Source organism: Candoia aspera, chromosome 6, assembly GCF_035149785.1.
Source record: "Candoia aspera isolate rCanAsp1 chromosome 6, rCanAsp1.hap2, whole genome shotgun sequence".
NCBI lineage: Eukaryota > Metazoa > Chordata > Lepidosauria > Squamata > Boidae > Candoia > Candoia aspera.
Genome location: NC_086158.1, coordinates 24,460,036 through 24,468,493, shown reverse-complemented (window position 1 = coordinate 24,468,493; position 8,458 = coordinate 24,460,036). Strand labels below are relative to the sequence as shown.

Below are 8,458 nucleotides of genomic sequence, written 5' to 3'. Positions count from 1 at the left end.
ATGAATTCAGGAGTAGAATTCAGAGGGTTTTTTTTCCCCCTGTATTTCACAAATATGCTCTTTCAGTGAATTTAGGAATGTTATATTTGAACTTTCTAGATAGAGAACACTCCAAAGAGAAGGGTATATCTGTATCGTTTACCAACTCATGTTGTAGTCATGTATTATAGACCTTAATACAGTGTGAGCATGTCTAACAAGTAACAGTGATATGTTGGATATATCTTCTTAGCGTTTTTCCCGCGCTATGGCAGGGTCCGCTTGTCGGCATATCCATCTCCATTTGGCTCGGTCCAAGGCATCTTCAGGGGTGGCATTCATGCATTCCATGTCCTCCTTAATGCGGTCCATCCACTGTTTCTTGGGTCTACCGCAGGGCCACCAGCCGCCAGGATCCAGGCACATGGCTGTTTTTGCCACCAAGTCTTCTTTGCCATGTACGACATGTCCATACCATCTGAGCCTTCCTTCCTGCAGTTTTGCCACGATTGGCATGACTCCCAGTCGTCGTCAGACATCATCGTTCATGGCTTGGTCGAATCACATTAGTCCAAGGCACCATCAGGGCATTTGCATTTCCATCACACGCAGGGCCTGCTCATGCTTTGCTGTCGCTGGCCAGCACTCCGATCCATAGAGGGTGACTGGACGCACTACCGTTCTGTAGATCTTTGATGTACACAATGTGTTGCCTACACTGAGAATCTTGAAATAAGAAGTAAGGCGTGGTATGTAGTCTTGCAAAAACCTCTGTTCTAAATTAGAAATGCTCTTCCCTGGGCTGAGTTATAAGCAAGTTAACACTTGTGATTTCAGAGGCAGGCAGCACCTTCCAGCTCACTACCTATAGCCTGGACTAGGCTGTGCTTTTCAGGCATAGCTTATTACCAGCATTGCTATATGCACAGCTGGCCATTCCCATCCCACCTGTCCAGCACTGAAAGCAGAACATCAAATGGCAATTCCCTGGAAGGACAAGCAGGGGTGGAGGCCTTGCTACAGGTTGTTTCCTGTGGCTGCCACATATTTCCACTGCTAGGTAAATCATCCTGCCAGTGCCAAAAAGGCACCTAAAGTCAAGAATTAAAGAAATGGAAGGCTTCTGAGTGGGGTTTGTGAGGGGGGGGGCAAGGTAAAGAAAAACCCTTGTACGTGCCTCAAACTCATGAGAGAAGAAAAAGGGAGTCAGCCACAGGTGGGTGACCGGACCCTGAACCCGTGGGGCTGAGGATATGCGTGTCAGATAGAGCCGTTTAGGTTAGGAATTTATAGCTGATTGTGTAGAGTAGCTGGCGTCTACAAAGAGGTGTTTGAGTGGGATTAGCCTTTGAAAGGAGGAAGAGATAAGGATGGCAGAATCATCCCGGACACATAAACACATAAACCTAGTAACTAACTCAAGAATGCTTGGGAAACAGGAAGATTGTGAGCTGAGCCCTATACAGTTAGGGTATAAAGGTTTTGAGCTAGCTTTGTTCTTGGTTCCTTCTTGCACGGAGGGACCCGCCTTTGCAAACGCGTTACAAATAAACTCTTTTCTCTGCATCATCGAACCTTGTGGATTGGAATTCTTTTGGGAGTGTTTTTCCCGCTGACAGGTTCTATGGCAGACTAGATGTCCCTGAAAGAGTGGGGATGGCATTGCGGTGGAGATTGGTGGCCAGACAGTGAATTCTGGCTGCAGCAGTCTCTCGGGGTGAGGAGAGATCTTTAGATCACCCACCTGTACTCCAGACAACTGCTTCTTGTGAGGAGACTGCAGGAACTGAGGTTTTTGCATTTGACTTCTGAGTTGAGTGGCTGGTGGGTTGAGGGATTTCAGTCATGCTCACAGGTGTAATACAGCCTATATGGACACAAGGTTCACAAAAGCCTCACTTTCTTAATCACTGTCAGATGTAATCAATTTACAGTTAAAGAGAGATTTTCTGTGCAGCAGCATAAAAGAAATCCATTTGGTGAGTCAACATACTTTCTGGATTAAAGGAGGAAAAAAAACTTTAAAGGATTTACATTTTCAGCAAAAAGCTTAACAAGAATTGGATATAAGAACATTTAAAACAGATAAAGGGGACAGTAATTTTGAAAGATTAAATTCTGGTGAAAGTGCTTTTGAAAATATTGGAATAAAACAGTCAGATGGACCTGACATTCATGGGAACGTTATTTGTTTAACATTAAAGAGGGTAGAAAGTTGGTGGATTTTGCAAAATAAAGGTAATATGAACCAGATTGTGTCAGTGACTGTAACTAAGGAGTTCCATCTGAGATGAAAGTATTAAGTACACAGAAAGACAAAACAGGGAGAAAAAAAAAAGAGGAAGCCTTTTACTTTCCCTCTTGTAATTGAGAGGCTTTCCCTTCTGGATTACAATATTAGAATGGCAATCACCAGAAAAGCAGCAGAAACAGGAGCGGGGAGAAGGGGATTGTTAGGGCAACCTGCAAAAGTGGAATTATACCTGACTTGCTTCAGAAAATGTTTCAAGAATTAGGCAAAAACATGTCTGAATCACCTAATACTAAATTGGCAGCTTTTGAAGAGAGAATGGATGAAAGAGGAGATGAAAGTAGAAGTTAAGAAAATGGAAAACTTTGTAAAACAAGTGACTGGAGAAATAAAACAAATTAATGGTAAAGTGAAAATTTTGGAAAGTAAGACAGAAATTATAAATAGAGGGATGGAAAGAGATTTAGATAATATGGCATTATTGGAGTTTAGAGAGAAGAAATTTTGCTTGAGATTTGATGGAGGTTTTAAAGGTTAATAAAAGAACAAGTAGCTAACAAAAATCTTGCAAAGTAGAAGCGTGAACCAAACTTGCACATTAAGGTTAATTACGTTCAGAAAATAATTCAGTCTTCACACAGTAGTTTGATGAAGAGAAAAAAAAGGTAGCTTACATTTATTCAGTAGAACTGGATACAAGTAGCTTCATAGTAGAAAGCACTTATTCATCACTGGTTCTTTGTAGACACTTTCTATGGAAATAGAAATGTCTGTGTGCAAGTGAGATAAAAGGACAAGAGCTGCATTCTGCAGCACCACCTCCTTGCAGGTGTTCCCAAGAGGTAATGGAGATTGTTAATCCCCAAACCCAAGAAGGAGGAGGAAGTGGAAATCAGGTGACCCATGTGACATCCCACAAGCACAGTAGAGATGTGTTTACTAGAAAGACCCCCTTATGCATATGAGACAATGCTGAGTTGACCCCTGATAATTCCAACCAGATTCAGTGTGATCCCAGAGGATTCTGGTGAAGACATTCAAGAAAAGGTAATTAAAGAATGGGATGAAGAGGATACAGAGGCAGAAACTGATGAAGTTTATAGAATAAATACAAGATTTGCAAAATTAAGAAAAGTTCCAAGGGATATCCTGGTGCATTTTGTCAGGAAGAAGACAAAAGACCAAGTTCTGTAGCAGCATTTTAAAACAAGATTGAATATTGATAATAACAATGTAATTGTGCTTAAAGAAATTCCAATTAGAATACCGTGTAAGAGACAAGACTACTTCTTTCTGACTGATAGACAAACAGAAAAAGATTCCATTTCAATGGGACAAACTGGAAGAAGTGATTTTTACTTTCAAACAGCAGAGGTTTGGACTGAATACTGTGCAGAAAGAGAATTTCTAGAAAAATTCAAAGAACTGGAGACAATACAAATGGATGTGACAGATGAGACTACACAAAGGCCTTTACAGGTGCAACAGGAAAATGAAAGGGATGATAATGAATTGGGTGCTACAGGTATTGACTTTTCTAAATTTTTGGCCTGATTATGGATTACAAATGCTCAACATGGAATATAAATGCAGCAAATGCTCCTCAAAAGAGAAAAAAAGATTATTTGAAAAAAATTAAAACAAGATAGAATTTGCTTACAAGAAACACACGTTAAACACCAATTTTCATAAGAAAAGCCCATTTGTCTGTCCATAAATTTAATGGGAGATTGGAATGGAGTGCTTGACCCACAAGTAGACAGAACTTTTGAGAAAAATATTAAAATGACACAAGGTAAACTACCAAAAGTTTTTTTTTTTAATTTGATGGACAATTTAGAGCTTGTTGATGCATGAAGACATAAACATGGCAATTCAAGAGAGTACCCTTATTTTTCTGAAAGACGTAGAATTTTTTTGAGAATAGACATGATTTGGATTTTGAAGAATTTGACTACTAAGGTTCATATTACCAAAGATGCTTTCAGATCATAATCCAGTGAGTTTGGTTTTTAAAGGTAAACCCAGTTCTTTCAGATGGAGGTTAAATGAAATGCTCTTACAGAAAGAAGCAATAGTGGAGGACTGTAAAAAGAAATTAAAAGAGTTTTTTTTTCCATAATCTTAATAAAGGTGCAGATGTAAGAATGGTTTGGGACACAAGCAAAGCATTCATAAGAAGTTACTTCATACAACTTAACAGCGAACCCAAAAGGAAGAGACAAGAGAAAACACAAGCTATTTTGAATTATAGAAAAGAAGAGGAATTAAAGAAGTTTCCAGAGAAGATAAATATTTCTTAACAAATTAAGCTTATACAGTGACTATTATCTACATTAACACTAAGAGAAATGGAAATAAATATGAATTATGCAAAGCAAAAAAAAAATGAGTTTGCAAATAAACCAGGGCAGTGGTTGGCATACAAATTACGAAAAGGAAAAAAAAAGATAAGAAAAGTCTATTGAAATTACAAGAGGGAGATACTGTAATAACAGATAATGTGCTTATGCAAAGAGTATTTCATCAATATTATTACATTTTATATAAAGCTCAAGAAGTTTCCCTGGAGAAAATACAAGAATATTTAAAGAAACAAAATTTACTGGAGATTACAGAGAAACATAAACATATTATGAATGGACCCATAACAGTAAGGGAAGTTTGTGAAACTATAAAAAAGACTAAAACAGGAAAGATGCCTGGACCAAATGGGTTACTAGTTTCTTACTATAAATGCTTTGAGGATGAACATTTACAACCTATACAAAATACATTGAATTCTATTTTACAAAGGGGAAAAATGCCAGAGAGCTGGAAAGAGGCTAATATAGCATTAATACCTAAAGAGGGACAAGATTTTACTTTAACAAGAAACTATCGGCCAGACTGGAAGAGCGGTTCAAGGAATAACTGATAAATATAAACGTGTCCTGGCCGAAAATCCATGGTAGAGAACTCAGAAATTGGTAGAAGAAGCAAAGTTATATGGAATTCAGAGGTTCTGCAAGGACTTACTGGAAGTTGATGATGTTCTGGAAAAAGCAGCTGAATCTGTTCCCAAAGAACTAAAGGTTGAAAAACCCCATCTGAAAAATCTTTATGAAGGTCTTGCCACGACTGAAGTTCAAATACAGAAAGTATTCAAAAAACATGGATTGGTGCAATTGAATCCTCTTGGAGCCAGATTTGATCCTTATGAACATAAAGCATTATTTCATGTCCCCATGGAAGGGAAAGAGCCTGGCACTGTTGCTTTAGTATCAAAGGTTAGCTATAAATTGCATGGGTGTACTTTAAGTCCTGCATTGGTAGGTGTTGTGAAAGAACAATAGCAATCTAATCTGAAAGATTTAATCACCATCACATAAATATTAGTTAAATTTCTTAATAATGCCCACTAAACATAGGGGTGATTCACCAAATGAGATGGGATACAGAGGAAAATAATGGATGGGTAATAATGCATATAAAGCAATGCTGAAAATGTTCTTAAATGAATGAATGGAGAGCTTGTTGTACACCACCCAGAGAGATGGGTGGCCATATAAATTTGATAGATAGATAGATAGATAGATAGATAGGTAGATAGGTAGATAGGTAGATAGGTAGATAGGTAGATAACTAAATATAAAATAGATATCATTATTGAATAATAACTATAGGTTGTTTACAACGATTTTGGCTGGGAGGTTGAAAATAATTTTGGAAGAATTTATTCATGAGGATCAATGTAGGTTTTTACTTAAAAGACAGTTAAAGGATAATATAAGAAATGTGTTGGACATTTTGGAATACTTGGAGCAACATAATGAAAAACAAACTGCATTGATTTTCTTAGATGCAGAGAATTTCAACTGGTCCTTCCTGATTAAAATTTTGAAAGAATTTTGGAGATAACTTCATTAAATGGGTAAGGTTGATCTACATTTCACAGAAAGCAAAAGATTAATATTTATATATTTATTAGTTTATTTAATTTTTGTTTTGTTGTTTATTCGTTTAGTCGCTTCCGACTCTTCGTGACTTCATGGACCAGCCCACGCCAGAGCTTCCTGTCGGTCGTCAACACCCCCAGCTCCCCCAGGGACAAGTCCGTCACCTCTAGAATATCATCCATCCATCTTGCCCTTGGTCGGCCCCTCTTCCTTTTGCCTTCCACTCTCCCTAGCATCAGCATCTTCTCCAGGGTGTCCTGTCTTCTCATTATGTGGCCAAAGTATTTCAGTTTTGCCTTTAATATCATTCCCTCAAGTGAGCAGTCTGGCTTTATTTCCTGGAGGATGGACTGGTTGGATCTTCTTGCAGTCCAAGGCACTCTCAGAATTTTCCTCCAACACCACAGTTCAAAAGTATCTATCTTCCTTCGCTCAGCCTTCCTTATGGTCCAGCTCTCGCAGCCATATGTTACTACAGGAAACACCATTGCTTTAACTAAGCGGGCCTTTGTTGTCAGTGTGATGTCTCTGCTCTTAACTATTTTATCGAGATTTGTCATTGCTCTTCTTCCAAGGATTAAGCGTCTTCTGATTTCCTGACTGCAGTCAGCATCTGCAGTAATCTTTGCACCTAGGAATACAAAGTCTTTCACTGCTTCTACATTTTCTCCCTCTATTTGCCAGTTATCAATCAAGCTGGTTGCCATAATCTTGGTTTTTTTGAGGTTTAGCTGCAAGCCAGCTTTTGCACTTTCTTCTTTCACCTTCATCATAAGGCTCCTCAGTTCCTCTTCACTTTCAGCCATCAAAGTGGTATCATCTGCATATCTGAGATTGTTAATGTTTCTTCCAGCAATTTTAACTGCAGCCTTGGATTCCTCAAGGCCAGCTTGTCGCATGATGTGTTCTGCATACAAGTTGAATAGGTCGGGTGAGAGTATACAGCCCTGCCGTACTCCTTTCCCAATCTTAAACCAGTCCGTTGTTCCGTGGTCTGTTCTTACTGTTGCTACTTGGTCGTTATACAGATTCCTCAGGAGGCAGACAAGATGACTTGGTATCCCCATACCACTAAGAACTTGCCACAATTTGTTATGGTCCACACAGTCAAAGGCTTTAGAATAGTCAATAAAACAGAAATAGATGTTTTTCTGAAACTCCCTGGCTTTTTCCATTATCCAGCAGATATTGGCAATTTGGTCTCTAGTTCCTCTGCCTTTTCTAAACCCAGCTTGTACATCTGGCAATTCTCGCTCCATGAACTGCTGAAGTCTACCTTGCAGGATCTTGAGCATTACCTTACTGGCATGTGAAATGAGTGCCACTGTTCGATAGTTTGAACATTCTTTAGTGTTCCCCTTTTTTGGTATTGGGATATAAGTTGATTTTTTCCAGTCTGATGGCCATTCTTGTGTTTTCCAAATTTGCTGGCATATAGCATGCATTACCTTGACAGCATCATCTTGCAAGATTTTGAACAGTTCAGCTGGGATGCCGTCGTCTCCTGTTGCCTTGTTATTAGCAATGCTTCTTAAGGCCCACTCAACCTCACTCTTCAGGATGTCTGGCTCTAGCTCACCGACCACACCGTCAAAGCTATCCCCGATATTGTTATCCTTCCTATACAGGTTTTCTGTATATTCTTGCCACCTTTTCTTGATCTCTTCTTCTTCTGTTAGGTCCTTGCCATCTTTGTTTTTGATCATACCCATTTTTGCCTGGAATTTACCTCCAATGTTTCTAATTTTCTGGAAGAGGTCTCTTGTCCTTCCTATTCTATTGTCTTCTTCCACTTCCGCGCATTGCTTGTTTAAAAATAATTCCTTATCTCTTCTGGCTAACCTCTGGAATTTTGCATTTAATTGGGCATATCTCCCCCTATCACTGTTGCCTTTTGCTTTCCTTCTTTCTTGGGCTACTTCTAGTGTCTCAGCAGACAGCCATTTTGCCTTCTTGGTTTTCTCTTTCTTTGGGATGTATTTTGTTGCCGCCTCCTGAACAATGCTGCCAACTTCTGTCCAGAGTTCTTCCGGGACCCTATCTACTAAGTCCAGTCCCTTAAATCGATTCTTCACCTCCACTGCATATTCCTTAGGAATATTAGTGAGCTCATATCTAGCTGATCTGTGGGTCTTCCCTAATCTCTTTAGTCTGATCCTAAATTGTGCAAGAAGAAGTTCGTGATCTGAACTACAGTCAGCTCCAGGCCTTGTTTTTACCGACTGTACAGATGTCCGCCACCTTTGGCTGCAAAGGATGTAATCAATCTGATTTCTGTGTTGTCCATCTG

The 8,458-nt window shown here is 39.1% G+C and overlaps 1 pseudogene; it reads left to right on the top strand.

The window, feature by feature from the left end:
* Window positions 1-2,552: 2,552 nt before the first annotated feature.
* On the top strand, window positions 2,553-5,721 carry LOC134499736 (grpE protein homolog 1, mitochondrial-like; annotated as a pseudogene).
* The last annotated feature ends 2,737 nt before the right edge of the window (window positions 5,722-8,458 follow it).